This window comes from Pristiophorus japonicus, chromosome 4 (genome assembly GCF_044704955.1).
Source record: "Pristiophorus japonicus isolate sPriJap1 chromosome 4, sPriJap1.hap1, whole genome shotgun sequence".
Lineage (NCBI taxonomy): Eukaryota > Metazoa > Chordata > Chondrichthyes > Pristiophoridae > Pristiophorus > Pristiophorus japonicus.
In genome coordinates this window covers 111,748,322-111,768,864 of record NC_091980.1, presented here as the reverse complement: position 1 = coordinate 111,768,864, position 20,543 = coordinate 111,748,322, and the positions used below count along the sequence as shown (strand labels likewise).

The 20,543-nt window shown below is 44.8% G+C and overlaps 1 pseudogene; it reads left to right on the top strand.

Annotated features, from left to right (window-relative positions):
* The first annotated feature begins 7,299 nt into the window (after positions 1–7,299).
* LOC139263630 (U2 spliceosomal RNA) lies at positions 7,300–7,537 on the top strand (annotated as a pseudogene).
* The last annotated feature ends 13,006 nt before the right edge of the window (positions 7,538–20,543 follow it).

Genomic DNA, 20,543 nt, shown 5'->3' with positions numbered 1-20,543 from the left:
ACCACTCTCAAAAAAGTGTTCAACCTGCCCAACTTCCTTATAGCTCTCGCCTCCACCGTCTGTGAGGACAAGCCCACAGGGTTACTTTTATTCTCTTTTTAGGGGTGTGCCTGAAATGAGATATTGACAAGACCTTTTGGCCTATAGCGGTTTCCCATAAAACTCAGTACCCAATGGGGTGTCGAGTTCTTTGTCTCAATTCTTGAAACAAAGCCCTCCTTAAAGATATCTCATGATCTTGTTCACATGTTTTTCCTGTTTATACTTTCTAAAGGTTTCTTCATTGGCATTTGTGTCTTATCTCACTGGTCCCTATCCTCTCGGGTATGGTATTAGGCAGCCCCTCCTATCAAGGATGACGCGCTTCCACACCAAAAAGGGATGAGTTCACTGGTGTTTCAATGAGGGACCTAACATTCTAGGTCCCAAACTACATACTGAAGGGTGGAAGATGCATGTGCGTGGATTCTTTTAACGTGGGGTGGCCGTTGCATATCAGTCACCACAGAGGCTTGACAGCGCTAGGTCTTGATCTAGTGGCAAGGGTTAACTAAGACGATTGGAGACCAAGCTCTGCTGCACGGAACTAGTGCGCAGACATGCTCCTACTCTCCATAGTTTGCAGTGTGGGCTGGCCCGTGCTGCCCCTGGGCCCTCGCCTCTCCTGGGCCCTGAACACTCACCTCTCCTGGGCCCCAATCACGACATTCTTGGGCCCCGATCTCTCACCGCTCCTCCGCCCCGATCAAAAATGGAGCAGTCAGTAACAGGACATCCTCTTATCTTGGAGACATCAAATATCAACACACTGTTATTTGAAATATCAAAATATTAAACTCCAGCCTAGTTGAAGGGTTATTAACATCAGCAGAAACAAATGCCAACTAACAGAATGAACACAACTCAGTAGGGATATGAATAACAGCAGCAATAACAGCGGAATCCAAACCCCTGCAGTCACTTGTGAACTCGCTGGTGAGTCAGCAGGGCGGATGACTGAGTGAATCCCTTCCCACACACTGAGCAGGTGAACGATCTCTCCCCAGTGTGAACTCGCTGATGTGTCAGCAGGGCGGATGACTGAGTGAACCCCTTCCCACACTGAGAGCAGGCGAACGGCCTCTCCCCGGTGTGACTGCGTCGATGAATTTCCAGGTCAGACGGGGAATTGAATCCCTTCCCACAGTCCCCATATTTCCACGGTTTCTCCATGGTGTGGGTATCCTTGTGCCTCTCCAGGTTAGATGATCAGTAGAAGCCTCGTCCACACACACAACACGTGTATGGTTTCTCCCTGCTGTGAATGGTGCGATGTTTTTTCAGGCTGTGTAATTGGTTAACTCTTTCCACATGCAGTCCACTGGAACACTCTCACTCGGGTATATGTGTTTCGGTGCTTTTCCAGTTACACTGATGTTTGAAATCTTTTCCCAGACAGAACAGACAAACATTTCTCCTTCCACATTCAAAGGCCGACGATATTCAGATCCTGAGGAATCGAGTGACTCCGTCAGATCTTGACGTGATGTTTAGTTTGAGTTTCCCGTCTGCAAATCCTCCCTTTCTAATACCTGTCAGGCCGACTCAGGATCCAACCTTCAAGCACCAAGATTGGTTGCAGAACATGCTGATCCCTGGGCCCTCTGGCCTATGAGCTCTCTTCCTGTTGGTTCCCAGAGCAATCAATCACCACTTGCCAACATTACGCTTCCAGATTAAGTTGAGGGGCTAGAGGAAGAAATAAAATGAGACCGTGAATCTGCTGTGGGTACAATTAGTGCAAGGCCTGGCCTTGTACCCTCTCAATCATGAGGCCCAAACCCGAGCTGTCTCACTTCAACGGGTAGTTATCTCCTTTCCAACCTAGCAAACTGCTAAATTCTGAGATTGTGTTTACCTTAACCTCCTAAAATACTTTCTATTCCATGTCTTTCTATACTAATTAAGTTTTACTTATCTACGCAAGTAGTTCTGTTAAGCTAACTTCAATTTCTACCATAGCAGCATACATAAGATACATAAACAGGGTTCCAGTCTTAACTTAAAAACAATAGATAATCGCTTGGCAATAAGAAGATGGCATATTGCTGTCACAGTGCAGAACGCTGTAACATCCGCAGGAAATCAAAATATTAGCACATTCGAAGCATTATCTAGCCATTCTAGTACCAGCCTGAGGATACCTCTTGTCTCAAGTTCTAACACAACCATGTAAACACAGCATTATTCGTGTCACAGTTTCATTTGCATAATCATATGCTTTTCAGTATCCCTAATTTCTAACAATGGGGATGAGCAGCATCCAAGTGTTAACTACAATGTAGCTACAATTTTTTACTGGTTCCTGCCACACAAGAGATGGCAAATTAGAATAGAGGACAAGCAATGTGTATATATAATTAATTATTTTTAAAATTGCCGTCAGATTGCCTCATGCATCAGGTATTTATTGAGAACTTGAGCATAAATTTTGTTGCACCAGAGCAAGTAATTATTTTCACTGAATATGCTGGTGAGACTGCTTGTCTTTTAGCATTGCAACGCAAAATAATTTTTCCAATATTTATTATTCCATGGCAAAACTGCATTCGGAACAATTGCTCACAAAACTTCATAGATCATCACTGCGTGTGACTAATGCACGAACAATGAATTGAATTCCATGCACAATGTAATTATACGGGAATCATTATAATATTTCCTAAGTTTTTTCAATCAACTGTTATTCCTACAACACAGCAGTGGCACCGAAAACACTCAGGTGTTTAAAGCAAGCGTTTACCTCAGTGACTTTTACTGAGATATCAAGAAATCCCTTGTCATTTTGCATTCTGTAAAACTCTTTTCCTGAGCAAATGCGAGAAAATCCACCGGCTGCTGGAACTTTAAGCAGAATGTGAACAGAAATATAAACTGAAGTGTTTGTTTCCTCTTATCAGTTTATCCATTCGATGATATTCAAAAGTGGCATGTTTAATGATGACAGCCAGATGGATAACATAGTGACTCTTACAGAAAAGGCTATTTGCATTTTGTCTTACTGTTTCATTCAGTGTGATTTCCTGTGGGATTAGCAGATAAGGATAATTTATGTTGCGACTTTAATTTCTTTTGTAATGTTAGGCATGTGCCACTGGTGTGTGTCCAACTGATGTTTATATATTAAGTGGTACTGATCCTGAGGGAATGTTACAAATTTTTCTAGATTGTGAAAGAGCTGGAACAGTGCAATGTGTTAGTGAGTGATTGACAAGAGTAGTGTCAGGTAAAACCATATTAACCCTTAAAGAACAGAACTTTGCATCCTACTAGCCTCTCAAGTTTGATCAGACTCTTTCTCATTAATTCCAGTAAGTAATCAGAAAATGTTGGTGTGTATCTTACTGTGCATTAACCAAACTGTTTTAAAATGTGGTCAAGTAAAAGTGATTATTTTAACCTTCACTCGCACTTTACTGTTCTTCTACTGAACAGAATGGAAGCACATAGCAATGATCAAGCAATATGTGCTTCAGTTTGTCCAATTAATCAATTTTCACCAGAGATGATAAACAGATGCCCATTTGATACTTTTCCATGCTTTGTTAAATTTTAAAATAAATAAATTTAAATGTGTTTATAATGGTTTGCAGATATGCAAAATGCGATTTCATAACAGTAATATCAATATTTTAATCTAAAACATTTTCAAATGGCAACATAACAAAAACTTGTACAATGCCATTTGCAAAATACTCCCCTCTTTTCCAGTGGGGACAAGCATTACGAATTTCAATTGTTAGAATACATGGAGGGATTTATAGACAATCAGGTCAAAACTACAGCAGTTTTGTATATCCATATATCAAAGTTTATGTATATCCATACACCTCAAAGCATTCTTAGAATGACTTTCAAATTATCAAAGGGAAATAAATGAGCTTAGATTCAATCTCAAAAGATATTTTAAAGTAATAAAAACAGAAAATCTTGTAAATAGTCAGCAGGTCAGGCAACATATGTGGAGAGAGAGTTAACACCTCCGACGTCAAAATGCTAACTCTGTTTCTCTCTCCAAAGTTGCTGTCTGACCTGCTGAGTATTTCCAGCATTTTCTGCTTTTATTTCAGATTTCCACCATTTGCATGATTTTTCAACTGTGATACTTCAAAGTACTAGTCCTGCTAATCAAAATCCATGTGGCAATGTGTTTTCCATAGGATAGTGCAGGTGCTGGTTTTGGCTATTTGATGGCAAATACCTTGATTTGAGCAGGCTTCGCTTCCTGCTGGTAGAAAGAATTTGAAACCATCTTCAGAGCATGCAAGAAACTTTGGGTTGGATTTTAATCTCAGTGGTGAATGAACAATGCCAGCCATTCATCACACTTTCACTTACCCATAGACTTTCTATGGGCTTTTGCATTGGAAATTCCTCTCAACCAACTGCCCAAAAGATACAGTGCCCTCTTGAGCATCTTGGACCAGTATGAACAGGACAAGTGACTGCGTATCTTCTTAACCAATCAGAATGAAGAACTGTTAATGAGCAGTGTAGAGTCTGAACCAGGACGTGTCAGTTAGAATATTGAATTCAATGTCAAATCATGTACAAAATGCGAAATAAAGAGAGGCAAAGAAAGATTGGATTAAGAGAGACATAAAAGAGATGCAAGAAAAAAGTAAAACAAATGTTTTATTTAAACCTTTTAATTAAAAAAAAATCTCCAACAATGGCCCAGAAATTAGTCATTTAGAAAGGCACAGATTAAGCAAGGACAGTCAGCATGGAGTTGTTAAGGGAAGGTCGTGTCTGATTAACTTGATTGAATTTTTTAAGGAGGTAACAAGGAAGGTCGATTAGGGTAGTGCGTTTGATGTAGTCTTCATGGATTTTAGCAAGGTTTTTGACAATGTCACACATGGCAGATTGGTCAGAAAAATAAAGCCCATGGGATCCAGGGGAAAGTGGCAAATTGGATCCAAACAAAGGGCAATGGTCAATGTTTATTTTGTGACTGAAAGGCTGTTTCCAGCAGAGTTCCGCAGGGCTTTTTGCTTTTTGTGGTTCATATCAATGATTTAGACTTCAATGTAGCGGGAATGATTTAGAAGTTTACAGTTGATACAAAAATTGGCCGTGTGATAGTGAGAAAGATAGCTGTAGGGCACTGAGAAGTGCGGAGGAATAAAGGGACCTTGGAGTGCATATCCACAGATCCCTGAAAGTAGCAGGACAGGTGGATACGGTGGCTAAGAAGGCATACGGGATATTTTCCTTTATTTGCTGTGGCATAGAATATAAGAGCAGAGAGGTTATTGTTGAACTACATAATTCACTAGTTAGGCCACAGCTAGAGTATTGTGCACAGTTCTGGTCACCACATTACAGGAAAGATGTGATTGCATGAGAGAGGGTACAGAGGAGATTTACGAGGTTGTTGCCAGGACTAGAGAATTTTTGCTATGAGGAAAGATTGGATAGGTGGGGTTGTTTTCTTTGGAACATAGGAGGCTGAGGGGAGACTTAATTGAGGTGTGTAAAATTATGAGGGGCCTAGATAGAGTGGATAGGAAGGACCTGTTTCCTTAGCAGAGAGGTCAATAACCAGGGAGCATAGATTTATAGTAATTAGTAGAAGAATTAGAGGGGAGTTGAGGAGAACTTTCTTCACCTAGAGGGTAGTAGATGCAGAAACTCTCATCACATTTAAAATATACTTGGATGTGCACTTGAACTGCAGTAACCTACAAAGCTATGGACCAAGAGCTGGAAAGTGGGATTAGGCTGGATAGCTCTTTGTCAGCCGGTGCAGACACGATGGGCCGAAATTACTTCCTTCCATGCTGTAAATTTCTATGATTCTATGATAACCATATAATCCAACCAGATGTGCTTATGTTTTTGAACTTCTGTTTTAACTGGCACAGACACGATGGGTCGAAAGGCCTCCTTCTGTTCCATAAATTTCTATGATTCTATGTTTTCAAGGGATGCCTTTCAGCACAGCTCATATTACAAAATGCCACGGGGCCAAAATTGCCCCTTTCCTTAAGGCCTGTTATCACCAGAAATTGGCGGCCATGCAGCGGAGTGGAATGGCCACCGATTTTTCGTGGAATGGCCTTCTTTTGAAAATTGCTCCCCTACGGTATCCCAGCAGTGACCCGCTTCCCCCACTCCCGCTCCGCTAAGTGCAGCATCAGAGCACGTACTGCCGATATACCCCCTGAATGCAAAATTCCGCGCTGAAATTCTTGCTCCTGCCGTTCAGTACCACCGACAGCTTTTTCTGTCGGTGCACCATGCTTGCAGTGCTTGTAAAATGGTGGTGCGGCTGCCATTAAAGGGGAGGACCTACAGCCACAGCCGGCATCTTATTTTTTTTGTTGGCCGACTGCCATGTCAGGCCGACAATTATACCCCCAGGTTCAGCCGGGCCGCCAACAGGCATCCTGGCACCCTGTCTTTGATGCCAGGTCGCTGGCCCGGCTGAAACCCTCTCTGATGGCCCAGTGGACCTAACTTGAAGAATTGTACAGCTCGCAGCGTCTCTCCCCTTTAAGTGAAGGGGAGAGACGCAGTGACGCATCCCGTGATGATGTCATCAGCGCTATGCTGATGAGTGACAGCGGCGGACACACCGCCTGCCCCCCACTTCCGCCCCTCTACTTACCGAATCTCCGCTCACCGCCGCACCTCCGCCCCCATAATGACCGACTTCTGGGCCGTTCGAAAAAAAAAGCCAAAAAGCAGATTTTCACGTAAGAGGCTACCGCGGCGGTGAAAACAGTCGAAACACGTTAGGTGCGCCACATTTTCTGCGGGAGGGCATTTTCGGCCCCGATCTGTTTACGCTGTTTTTGTGGCTATGTGCATGTTTTTGTAGGAATCAGTAAGAAGAGGCTCAGAATTTGAGGACAAGGTGATACTAGCCTTTAGGTCTGCAGTTTCATGTACTCTTGCTCCTACAATACTTGCATAACAAATTTTTTCGAAGCTATCAGGGGCTTGTAATTTCTGAACCATTCTCTAGTTTAGGTCTGTTCTCTTGTTTTAGATGCCAGCCATCAGATAGGGCGGTTTATAAAACTGGATGGCACAATGATTTAGACGTTGGCCTTTGACTTCTGGGATCAAGGTGTAAAACCAGCCCAAATTGATGGAATAAAAGTTGCTTCTATCTGTTGGGCCAAAAATTAAATGATGTTTGGCAGTCTCAATCACTTGTTGGTGAATAGGCCTACATGCAATACTGCCCGCAATTTGCAGCTCATTTTCAGTGCCATTCAGTCAAACATACAGTGGTTGTGTGGTAAATGGGCTTCTCAGCCTTTTGGCTAAGATCATGCGTAACTGACCTGACAGGGGAGTAACCATGACCCCAAAGTGGTTCTCCCTGGATCAGGAAGGTGGTTCTCCTATGCTTTTTGGAAATAGGAGGTGGGTGGGGTGGCTTGACCCATCCACCTCCACGGAGGTGTGTGGGGGGCCTGACCCATCCACCTCCATGGCACGAACCTGGTATTGCAGTACTTCCAGGAACGGTGCAGTGGCTCTCGGCCTTTTGGCTAAGAGCATTGGTGCAGAGTGATCCTTGATGTGTGCAAGGTGACCTCTGGCGTTTGTGATTTGACAAAGAATTGGAAAGATTGGCAACAAAAAAAAAAAAAAAATAGGAAGTATATCACCCTCAGCATTAACATCCTCTCTTTGATGAGTGCAAAAAAGAGGGTTCAAGTGCTGTGTGTCTTTAAACTCATAAACTGAGTTTTCTGCCTCCACATGTATCATGTTAGGCACTGAGAGTTGTGGGTTGGGGGATTCCCCTCCATAGTCCCACTTCAATTGTGGCAGGGAATGTGGGAAAATTCTGGTGGTGAGGCATACCGTCACCTCACAGCCCCAACTGGAATTTGCTTCCCCAATAATATGGGCTAGACTTTCTACTTAGATCGCTAGGGTCCAAAAAATGGGCGATGTTCCAGCCTTAGCGATGTTTCAGCCTTCAGGATCGCTGGACGATCGTCCATTTTTCAGATCGCTACTTTCGGCTTTTTTTTGGGGGGGGGGGTGTGGAGCGATAGTCCAGTGATAACTCAGCGATGTGGAAGGCAAGGTTCCCTAGCAACGGCCTTCTGCGCATTTGGTTTTTTTTTGCAAACAAGTTTTCCTGCGATTCGGGAGGTCAGGGGTTATCCACACGTGCAGAAGTTAAAGAGAGAGAGAGAGAGAGAATGGCAGTTGAGAGGAGATTGAGATAGAGAGATAGAGGGAGGGAGAGAGAGAGAGCGAGAGAGAGAGAGAATGGCAGTTGAGAGGAGATTGAGATAGAGAGATGGAAGGGGGGAGAGAGAGAGAGAAAGAGAGAGAAAACTGAACTGAAGTATCATTAAAATATTAAAATATGTCTGACCACGATTCTGCTGAGAGTGTGCAGGAGGTGGAGGGGAGGAGGAGGGCAAAACCATTTTCAGATGAGGCCAATGAGGCCCTCGTCAGTGAGGTCCATAGCCGGTGGGGCCTACTAACCCGAGGTGGGCTTGGGAAACCTCCACCCCGGGCCTACCGCAAGATTTGGGGCGAGATCACCGACATGGTCTCGTCGGTGTCCCACCAGTATCGCAATCGCTGGAACAGCCTGGTTGCTTCGGCAAGAGTAAGTATTAAATATATTTTATATTGTAATGATACACATAATATGTAAATCTCCCTGATTGAAATTAAGCAAGTTATTCTTGGATATAATCCCTACTAAGATCTGGGCAGGGCTCGGAACATGAGCCCCTTTTAAGTCTTTTAAGTCTAAATTTGGCACTGTCTCCTTTTGGATTACATTGGTGGTGACCTTTACCCAGACTGCGCCAGTCTCTCTGGCTGCTGTCACTTACACAGTGAGCCAGCCTGGACTGGGACACTATCGGACAATAGTTCCTGTCATTCTCGAGCGGTCCTGATTACCTCCCTGGGGGCTTCATGGAGATTGTAGTCGAGATATTTTGTGTCCAGCATTAGATCCTAAACACGATCTTATGAAATATTTTATCTGATCGCAGATGTTGTAACCATCAATTGTGGATACAAAGCATATAATGTTGGAACCTGTTGTCTTTCCATGATTGTACCTTAGCTCATGCCATGCTCTTGTCATGTTTGCAGAGGAAGATATTCAACAACCGAAGTGAGCAGTGGCGCACCGGAGGAGGCCCTGCTCAGCTGCAGCAGCTCATGGACCTCGAGGAACATGCGGCGGCACTAGTGGCAATCCACAGTCGCTCAGCCACCACCCATGGTGTTGCAGGACCCTCCCTTGTGTCACATCAGTAATGTGTAAAGCAGTGTTAATTCAAAGTAATGTAACGTCATTTCATTATAATATACGAATGATGTCATGTTATGCATGCAGCTTCTGTGCTACTCTTGGGTTAACAACATAAGAACATAAGAAATAGGAGCAGGAGCAGGCCATCTAGCCCCTCGAGCCCTGCTCCGCCATTTGATAAGATCATGGCTGATCTGATGTAGGGCTCAGCTCCACTTCTCTGTCCGCTCCCCATAAACCTTCACTCCCTTATCATTCTGTCTATCTCCGACTGATCCAGCCTCCACAGCTCTCTGGGGCAGTGAATTCGACATAGATTACTACCATATGTACTACCATATGATGCATTAATATGTAACATCTCTCGGTCACATTTATTGTAGTAGTGCTGCTCCTCCTACATATGCCAGCACAGCGCAAGAATCATGTGTTCCCTTCTGTTCTAATAAGCTCAGTTGTGTTTTGCAGGTCCCACAATGCCTATGGCACAAAGTGAGGCCACATCTTTCTACCTGCACCTCGCAAATTGCAGGTGGTCATCACCACGGGTGGGGAGGAGGAGGAGGACACCACATCACCAGAGGAGAGAGTTACGGATCTTGTACCTGCAGCCACTTATGCGTCGTCATCTTCGACAGAAGAAGTAGCAGGACCAAGTGGCTTGCAGCTGGCGACGCCAAGGTCCACGCTGATCCCACGGAGGTCAAGTCAGTGAGGTCAACATACATCTCCACTGGTAGATCGGATTGAGGGCTTGACCAGACTATGCACGGAGAGTGTCACAGTGAGTCACGACCTCCTGCAGGCATTTGGTGTTTACACTGGGGACATGTCCCAGATGTCCGCTCGCATTTCGGAGGATATGCAGCAGATGATCCGGGAGATGCGTGAGAAACTGCCACCGTCCATGCCTTGCGGAATGCGATAGTGTCGGGAAACGGCACTGCACCCCAAGGTGCCGTCCCACCAATCACCAGCACAGATGTGAGTCAGGAGGAAGAACTTCTTTCTGGCTCGGGAGTCGCTTCCGCAGGAACGTCTTCCCCTCCACCAGCCCCTGAGCCGAATAGGTCATCGTCACCCGCCCCCGCACCCCCCCACAGCAGGAAGTCTTGACGTCGCCCGTTGTACATCCGCCTCGTCACGCTACCCAGGGATTTAAATGGGGGGGGTGTAAGAGGTGGTCTTCGGGGGGGGTGGGGCAGCTATCCCTTCTGACCTTATATGAGCGGTTTCAAATCGCTGCCACACCTTTGGTTCTAGACTCTGGAATTATGAAGGGACTGTGACAGACTTAGACAGACAATCAGTTTCAAGATAGGAAGCAGGTTTATTGTGTTTAAAAGGAAGTAAAAGGCACACCTTTAGTAACACACACAGAATAGTGATACCAATACACACTGAGGGGTACAACATGTTGAATACAATGTCAAAATACAGACTGTGGGGAAAAGAATACAGCTTAAACTCTAAATGGGGTAAAGAGGAGAATGCAGATACACTTACACAAGTTATCTCAGCCTCCCTCTCCCAATTCCCCTAACCAACTAAGTTATAGCTCTGAGGATTCAGGGGCTATGCTCACCAATCCCTTTAGACAGTTGCTGGTGAATCGCGGTTTCGGGGTTCGCTGCACTTGGCCTTCTAGGCGAGCTGCACCCCGGACGGAGGAGAGGACTTCAGACTGCGAAGGCTTCAGTTGGGGTGAGTCCATTGATGTGGTAAGTTGCGTTTTGGATGTATGGGGTAAGTACCCACTTTCTTTGGTTAGGAATAGTTTTAGATAGTCCTTTTTGGTAATTTCTCACCCATTGGTCGTTCAGAAGTAGATTGTAGAGTGGAAACAAATGTCGATTCTTCGGTTTTTGCTGAGTTGGTTTCAATTGGTCATTTTGCTGGTTGTGGTGGCCCGGGTTGTCAATTTGGATGCTGACAACCTTCCGTTTCGTGGGCCTCTTGCTGTCGGCATGCTCGGTCGGTCCTTGATGGTTTCTTGTAGTTTTCTCCACTACTCCATCTCTTCACTCCCCACCTCTGGCTGCTTGTTCTTTTCCTTGTAAAACTGGGAATAGATATACCCCAAAAAGGCTTCCTTATCTCCCACCAAATCTGGCCCAGCACTTTGTTTCAAGGGAGCTGCTCATTAGTTTTGAGCTCTCTTCTTTGTCAGAATTTGTTGGGCTTGTTCAGCAGTAATTTGATTATAATGTGGTAATGTGGAAAATCACCGGTTGGCATTGTTGAAGCAGTGTTTAAACTCTTGGGCCGTTTGGCTGGGCTCGTGATTTCTATAGGCCTATTTGCACATGCATGCCAATAATGGTCTCCGGTGATTAGCCTGATAGCTCTTGATGTGTTAATTTCACTAGGGAGGGTATTTTTATGCCTCACAGGACTTGTTAGTTATCGATCAACTCATTCTCCCAGACAGATTAAATTAGCTCCAATACCCAATTCCTGAGTGAAGTCCCACCCTCTGTTCTGGCAGTCTGTTCCAAAATGTTCCTTTCGAGATCTTAAACTTGTAAAGTTCTTAGGTATCTTCCTCAGAATTTTTCCTAGGATACCAAAATGTTCATTGAGTTCCAAATTAAATTCTCTTTCCTATGAGTCCAAACACTGGGGGGCGGGGTGGGGGGGTGTCTCCATGAATGCATCCCCTTTTATCCCCTGTAGGCCTCGTCTGCCCCTTTAAACTCATTTGCGTCCCGAAGTTTTTCCTTCCATTTTAAAAGTCCAGAAAGGGATTCTTCTCCTCTGCAGGGGAAAGGTAGAAGGAATCTTTGTGAAATATTAGTAAATTCTACACTGGATAAGACACGGGGGTGGGTAGAGGACCTGGAGGGAAACATGGCCGCAGGTAGGGAGGAGGGTGTTTTATTGTTGTTAGTATTGTTGTTGTTGTTGATGTTTTTTAAACTTATTGTTGGGTGATTATTGGGGGGGTGGTTGTTACAGTTCCAAAAAAATATAGTTGCATTGTTAAATTAATAAAAAATGTTATTGAATTTTACAATTGTTGTGCAGTGTTTTCTAATAATGTAAGGTAAGGTAAAACATGAATACAATTGTTGGAAAACAATGGCCAGGCCAGCCAGGCAAGGATGAAACGTTACACAACTGCAAGTGTTGTCTTTCCATAACTGTAACTGTAACTGTAACTGTCAACAATGTAAATTCATGCAAAGCATTCATTTATGAGCTGACAGAATGTTCTAGATGGCGTGGGCCGCCCCGACCTGAATGAGTACACCACCGCAGGTCGGGGCTATAAATAGAGCTGGAGCGTCGGGCCCTGGAACATCGTGGGTGAAGATGTGGCGAATGAGGGTCCAGGGCCCAGAAGAGCCGAGGGCCCAGAGGCAGCATGGGCCTGCCCACATTGTGCTATGTGTGCACACTAGGTCCGTGCAGCAGAGCAGGTCTCCAGTCGTGCTGGTTCAACCCTTGCCATTGGATAAAGGCCTAGCTCTGTCGAGCCCGTGTCGTGGCTGATGTGCAACGGTCACCACACGTTAAAAATATCCAAGCACAGGTATCTTCCACCCCCTTAATTGGAGTTCAGGACTGGAACATTGGGTCCTTCATTGAAACATCTGTGAACTCTTGTGGGAGCAAGTCATCCTCGTTCGAGGGACCGCCTATGATGATGAGGCTGACGCAAGAGTTTCGCAGCTGTGCAACTGCCACGCATTTCTTCCAGTCTTGCCGGGGGAGGGGGGTGAAGTGGGGGCATGGGTTCATTGCCAGGCTGATTATCCTCCCTGAGGTCCTCATCATCCTCCTCCTCCTCCTCGTCTGCCTCTTCCGCCTCCACTTTTTCCTGAGGTGGACCGGCAACCCCATCTGGCAATTGTTGTCCTCTCCTTATAGCTAGGAGCACACCACAATAAACTCAGCGACCTGGTCAGGGTGGTATTGTAAACTGCTTCCAGAGTGGTCCAGGCATCTGGAGTGCTGCTTCCAATTGTCTTTTTGGCGATATTGCATTTAGCTATATGGCTTTCGTTGTAACGCTTCTCGGCTTCCATCTGGGGATCACGCAGGGGGGTCATGAGCTTGCTGGCAAGGCCATATCTTTTATCCCCCAGCATCCAACTGTAATCTTGTGGCTGACTGTTAAACAGGTCAGAGACAGTACTCTCATAAGGATGTGCGCATCATTAGATGCTGCCTGGAAAATTACCATTTACTGCCATGATTATTTATTCATCTACCTCGTTGGACTCGAGGAGGTCATGCACAACCTTCTCAAGACACAAGGTAAAGGTTCCATGTAGGGATCGACACAAGAGCCATACGCTTGTTCTCAAATGGAATCCCTTTCATTTATGAAACACCTCTTCATCCTGTAAAGATGCTCTCGGGGCGATGTGCGTACAGTCTATTGCTCCCTGCACCTTGGGGAGGTTTGCTATTCTCGAGAAACCCAAAGCACTCCCGATCTGTGCCTCCCTGGTCATAGGGAAGCTTATAAAGTCCATCCTGCGAGCATAAAGGACTTTAGTCATCTGTCGAATGGAGCAATGTGTGCCGAGCTGAGAGATACCACAGATGCCGCCAGCTGAAGCTCGAAAGGAGCCTGATGCGTAGAAGGATAGTGCCGCAGTAACCTTTAACTCAACAGGCAGTACAGTCTTGATGGTGCTGGTAGGCTGCAGATCTCCCTTTATGAGCTGGCATATCTCAGTGATGACCTCCTTTCAGAAGCGCAGCCTCCTAAGGCACGTGTTATCAGACAAGATCAGGTATGATTGCTTTTCCCTGTAAGTGCGTTGGGTGTACGGTCTCCTCCACTGTGTTAGTCTGCCACCTCTTTGATTGGACTCTTCACTAAACCCAACTTCAGTCTCCAGCATGTGAGCATTTACAAATAATGGTAGAGAAGTTACAGACTCCATCACTATTGCTATAAATGCCCTTTGTCCTCAATAAATATAAATATAAATATAAATGTGAGCAGATCAGTCAGTAAATAAAGCCCTTAAATAACTCACAAATTACAATTATTCTGATAAGCCATTTCTTCAATCAGCCTCTCACTTCCTCCGACGTTCAAAATGGCCGAGCCCTGTGAACAGTACCAGTCAGGAACAACTTTTCTCCAGCGATCTCCAGCGATCTTCTCAGTGAGCGACCAGCCCGGTGATGTGTGGGCGATGTGGCGAAAGTTGCGGTGGGTGATCACCTTGGCGATGTTAAATTCTTTTGTGCCAAAAGTTGGGTCGGCAATCTTTGCGCGATGTCCTGGCCCAACTTTCCACTTTTCAGGTAAAATGGCCGATAGCCTGCCTATTTGGGCAATAGATGGGCGATAGCCCAGTGATCTTTAGTGGAAAGTCTAGCCCAATGAGTCTGAATTGTTTGCTCGAATGAATCAAAATATCAAATTTAAACATGCTTTCTTGGAAGCAAAATAGAATGATCTAAACTGGAGGGCCATTGAAAGATCTGGCAATTAATTGTTGGTAAAGATAACAATATTTCTACAGTTGCAGAACACTACAGGGAATGTATTAATGATGTGAACATCTCTGCATTTATGGTTACGTGCAATAATTCTGCAGTTGATAAACAGAGCTGCAGTAGATGATCTCTAATGAGGCCACTAACAGCCAGGCTTCATGTGCTGTGAGAATGCAGTAAACGTTTGTGGTTGATGTACATTTAAAGTATAAACTCTGTGGAGGATACTTTGAGTAATGGGTCTTCCATTGTTACAAATAATTGGACATCTTTTTACAATTGTATATGTAACTACTTAAAGTATAGAATCATAGAACAGTACGGCGTAGATGGAGACCGTTCAGCCCATTTCAAGAGCAATCCAGTTAATCCCTCTCGCTTGGTCTTTCCCCATATCCCTGCATTTTTTTTCTCCTTCAAGTATTTCTCCAATTCCCTTTTGAAGGCAACTATTGACTCTGTATCCAACACCCTATCAGGCAGTGCATTCCAAATTCTAACCACTTGTTGCATAAAAATGTTTTTCCTCGTGTCGTTTCTGGTTCTTTTGCCAATCACCTTAAATCTGTGTCCTATTGTTATCAACCCTTCAGCCATTGGAAACAGTTTCACTTTATTCACTCTATCTGAACCCTTCATGGTTTTAAACACCTCTATCAAATCTCCTCTCAGCCTTCTCTGCTCCAAGGAGAACAACTCCAGCTTCTCCAGTCTATCCACGTAACTATATTCCCTCATCCCTGGAACCATTCTAGTAAATCTCTTCTCGACTCTATCTAAAGCCTCCATGTGCTTCCTAAAGTGTTGTGCCCAGAATTGGACACAATACTCCACCTGGGGCCGAACTAGTGTTTTATATGTTTAGCAAAACTTCCTGGCTTTTGTAATCTATGGGGCTAGAAATTCGACAAGTTTGCGCCCGTTTTACCGCCAGGCTGAAACGATATATTTTTCAGGGCGATAAATGAGTCGAACAACATTTTGCGCCCTGGCGGAAAGTTCGGCAGTGGTTTAGCGCCGGCGCTAAAAGTTATCGCCCGCCCGATTTTTAAAGCATTTTTATGACGTCAATCGGTGTGCAACGCTGCGCTATCACCGCAGTGTTAAATTCGTCGATATCGCCCGTTTTATCGCCCGCCAAAAAGCACGCCCAGAAAAAACTGTCAGACCCAGGTTGGACCCAGGACACACCTGGTGCTAACGGCGCCATCTTGAAAACAGGGCAAAAGTTCAGTGCAGAAAAGGATTTGGAGAAGGAAGGCTGCATTTTAGACAGTGAAGTTTTATGTGAGTGAAGTTCATTTTAAAGGACATTTAAGGACATTAAGGACAGTTAAAAAAATGGAGACTATACTATGTCAGTCATTATTCCTGTTACTTTTTGTATGCATCGAGCTGGAAGAAGGCTTATTGATGAGCATTTTGAGCGTAATCAAAGAACTCGCAGATAGAAGTATGGGAAGGTACGCTCATACCTGTAGCTGTCTGAGGCACAGTGCACTCGAAGGCTATGTTTCCAAAAAGAGGTGGTCACAGATTTAAAGGCAGCTCATAAAGGCAGACCTACAGCCTGCCAGCAGCAACAGGACTGCACTGCCCATCGAGGTGAAGGTGACTGCGGCACTTGCCTTCTATGCCTCTGGCTCCTTTCAGGCATCAGCAAGGGCCATGTGTTCCATCTCGCAGTTCACTACACATCGCTGCATTCGCCAGGTGACCATTGCACTGTACGCATACAGGATGGACTTTATAAAGTTCCCAATGACCAAGGAGGCACAGAATGAGAGGGCGAAAGGTTTTGGACGAATTGCTGGCCAAATTCATGGCACTGTGGCTGGCTCTGTTGCACAGGAGAGCAGGAAAAAGAGTGGGAGAGCGATAGTGATAGGGGATTCGATTGTAAGGGTAATAGATAGGCGTTTCTGCGACTCCAGGATGGTATGTTGCCTCCCTGGTGCAAGGGTCAAGGATGTCTCGGAGCAGGTGCAGGACATTCTGAAAAGGGAGGGTGAACAGCCAGTTGTCGTGGTGCACATTGGTACCAATGATATAGGTAAAAAAAGGGATGAGGTCCTACAAGACGAAATTAAGGAGCTAGGAGCTAAATTTAAACGTAGGACCTCAAAAGTAGTAATCTCAGGATTGGTACCAGTGCCACATGCTAGTCAGAGTAGGAATCGCAGGATAGCTCAGATGAATACGTGGCTTGAGCAGTGGTGTAGCAGGGAGGGATTCAAATTCCTGGGGCATTGGATCCGGTTCTGGGGGAGGTGGGACCAGTACAAACCGGACGGTCTGCACCTAGGCAGGACCAGAACCAATGTCCTAGGGGGAGTGTTTGCTAGTGCTGTTGGGGAGGAGTTAAACTAATATGGCAGGGGGATGGGAACCAATGCAGGGAGACAGAGGGAAACAAAAAGGAGACAAAAGCAAAAGACAGAAAGGAGATGAGTAAAAGTGGAGGGCAGGGAAACCCAAGGCAAAAAACAAAAAGGGCCACTGAATATAAAGGGGCTGCAGGAGGGGTCAAAACTAAAAATCATGGTTAAAAAACTAGTATTAAAACACTCTACCTAAACGCACGCAGCATTCGAAATAAAGTAAATGAGTTGATGGTACAAATCATTACAAATGGGTATGATTTGGTGGCCATTACAGAAACGTGGTTGCAGGGTGGCCAAGACTGGGAATTAAACATACAAGGGTTTCTGACGATTCGGAAAGATAGACAAGAAGGGAAAGGAGGTGGGGTAGCTCTGTTAATAAAGGATGATATCAGGGCAGTTGTGAGAGACGATATTGGCTCTAATGAACAAAATGTTGAATCATTGTGGGTGGAGATTAGAGATAGTAAGGGGAAAAAGTCACTGGTGGGTGTAGTTTATAGGCCCCCAAATAATAACTTCACGGTGGGGAGGGCAATAATCAAGGGAATAATGGAGGCATGTGAAAAAGGAACAGCAGTAATCATGGGGGATTTTAACCTACATATCGATTGGTCAAATCAAATCGCACGGGGTAGCCGAGAGGAGGAATTCATAGAATGCATACGGGATTGTTTCTTAGAACAGTATGTTACAGAACCTACAAGGGAGCAAGCTATCTTAGATCTGGTCCTGTGTAATGAGACAGGAATAATAAACAATCTCCTTGGAAAAGATCCTCTCGGAATGAGTGATCACAGTATGGTTGAATTTGTAATACAGATTGAGGATGAGGAAGTAGTGTCTCAAACGAGCGTACTGTGCTTAAACAAAGGGGACTAGAGTGGGATGAGGGCAGAGTTGGCTAAAGTAGATTGGAAACACAGACTAAACGGTGGCACAACTGAGGAACAGTGGAGGACTTTTAAGGCGCTCTTTCATAGTGCTCAACAAAAATATATTCCAGTGAAAAAGAAGGGCGGTAAAAGAAGGAATAACCAGCCATGGATGACCAAGGAAATAAAGGAGAGTATCAAATTAAAAACCAATGCGTATAAGGTGGCCAAGGTTGGTGGGAAAATAAAAGATTGGGAAAATTTTAAACGACAGCAAAGAATGACTAAGAAAGCAATAAAGAAAGGAAAGATAGATTACGAAGGTAAACTTGCGCAAAACATAAAAACGGATAGTAAAAGCTTTTACAGACATATAAAACGGAAAAGAGTAAATGTTGGTCCCTTAGAAGATGAGAAGGGGGATTTAATAATGGGAAATGTGGAAATGGCTGAGACCTTAAACAATTATTTTGCTTCAGTCTTCATAGTGGAAGACACAAAAACCATGCCAAAAATTGCTGGAATGTGGGAAGGGAGGACCCTGAGACAATCACTGTCACTAGGGGGGTAGTGCTTGACAGGATAATGGGACTCAAGGTAGACAAGTCCCTTGGTCCTGATGAAATGCATCCCAGGGTATTAAAAGAGATGGCAGAAGTTATAGCAGATGCATTCGTTATAATCTACCAAAATTCTCTGGACTCTGGGGAGGTACCAGCGGATTGGAAAGCAGCTAATGTAACGCCTCTGTTTAAAAAAGGGGGCAGACAAAAGGTGGGTAACTATAGGCCGGTTAGTTTAACATCTGTTGTGGGGAAAATGCTTGAAACTATCATTAAGGAAGAAATAGCGGGACATCTAGATAGGAATAGTGCAATCAAGCAGACGCAGCATGGATTCATGAAGGGGAAATCATGTTTAACTAACTTACTGGAATTCTTTGAGGATATAACGAGCATGGTGGATAGAGGTGTACCGATGGATGTGGTGTATTTCGATTTTCAAAAGGCATTTGATAAGGTGCCACACAAAAGGTTACTGCAGAAGATAAAGGTACGCAGAGTCAGAGGAAATGTATTAGCATGGATAGAGAATTGGCTGGCGAACAGAAAGCAGAGAGTCGGGATAAATGGGTCCTTTTCGGGTTGGAAATCGGTGGTTAGTGGTGTACCACAGGGATCGGTGCTGGGACCACAACTGTTTACAATATACATAGATGACCTGGAAGAGGGGACAGAGTGTAGTGTAACAAAATTTGCAGATGACACAAAGATTAGTGGGAAAGAGGGTTGTGTAGAGGACACAGAAAGGCTGCAAAGAGATTTGGATAGGTTAGGCGAATGGGCTAAGGTTTGGCAGATGGAATACAATGTCGGAAAGTGTGAGGTCATCCAGCTGTGGAAAAAAACAGCAAAAGGGAATATTATTTGAATGGGGAGAAATTACAACATGCTGCGGTGCAGAGGGACCTGGGGGTCCTTGTGCATGAATCTGAAAAAATTAGTTTGCAGGTGCAGCAGGCAATCAGGAAGGCGAATGGAATGTTGGCCTTCATTGTGAGAGGGATGGAGTACAAAAGCAGGGAGCTCCTTCTGCAACTGTATAGGGTATTGGTGAGGTCGCACCTGGAGTACTGTATGCAGTTTTGGTCACCTTACTTAAGGATATACTAGCTTTGGAGGGGGTACAGTAACGATTCACTCGGCTGATTCCGGAGATGAGGGGGTTACCTTATGATGATAGATTGAGTAGACTGGGTCTTTACTCGTTGGAGTTCAGAAGGATGAGGGGTGATCTTATAGAAACATTTAAAATAATGAAAGGGATAGACAAGATAGAGGCAGAGAGGTTGTTTCCACTGGTCGGGGAGACTAGAACTAGGGGGCACAGCCTCAAAATACGGGGGAGCCAATTTAAAACCGAGTTGAGAAGGAATTTCTTCTCCCAGAGGGTTGTGAATCTGTGGAATTCTCTGCCCAAGGAAGCAGTTGAGGCTAGCTCATTGAATGTATTCAAGTCACAGATAGATTTTTAACCAATAAGGGAATTAAGGGTTACGGGGAGCGGGCGGGTAAGTGGAGCTGAGTCCACGGCCAGATCAGCTATGATCTTGTTGAATGGCGGAGCAGGCTCGAGGTGCTAGATGGCCTACTCCTGTTCCTAATTCTTATGTTCTTATGTTCCCCAAGGTTCAAACTGTCATTGACTGTGTGCATGTCGCCCTGCGAGCACCTTTCATCAATCCAGTGGTTTACCAAAATCGAAAGGGATTCCACTCCCTGAACGCACAGATTGTCTGCAACCATACTCAGCACATCATGGCAGTAAATGTCCAATTTCCAGGGAGCATCCATGATGCTTTCTTCTTGCGTGAGAGCAGTGTATCATGACAGTTCGAGTGTCAGCCACAAGGCCAGAGCTGGATGCTCAGGGACAAAGGTTACAGCCTTGCCACCTGGTTCATGACCCCATTCTGGAACCCTCAGTCAGAAGCCAAACATCGCTATAATGCAGCCA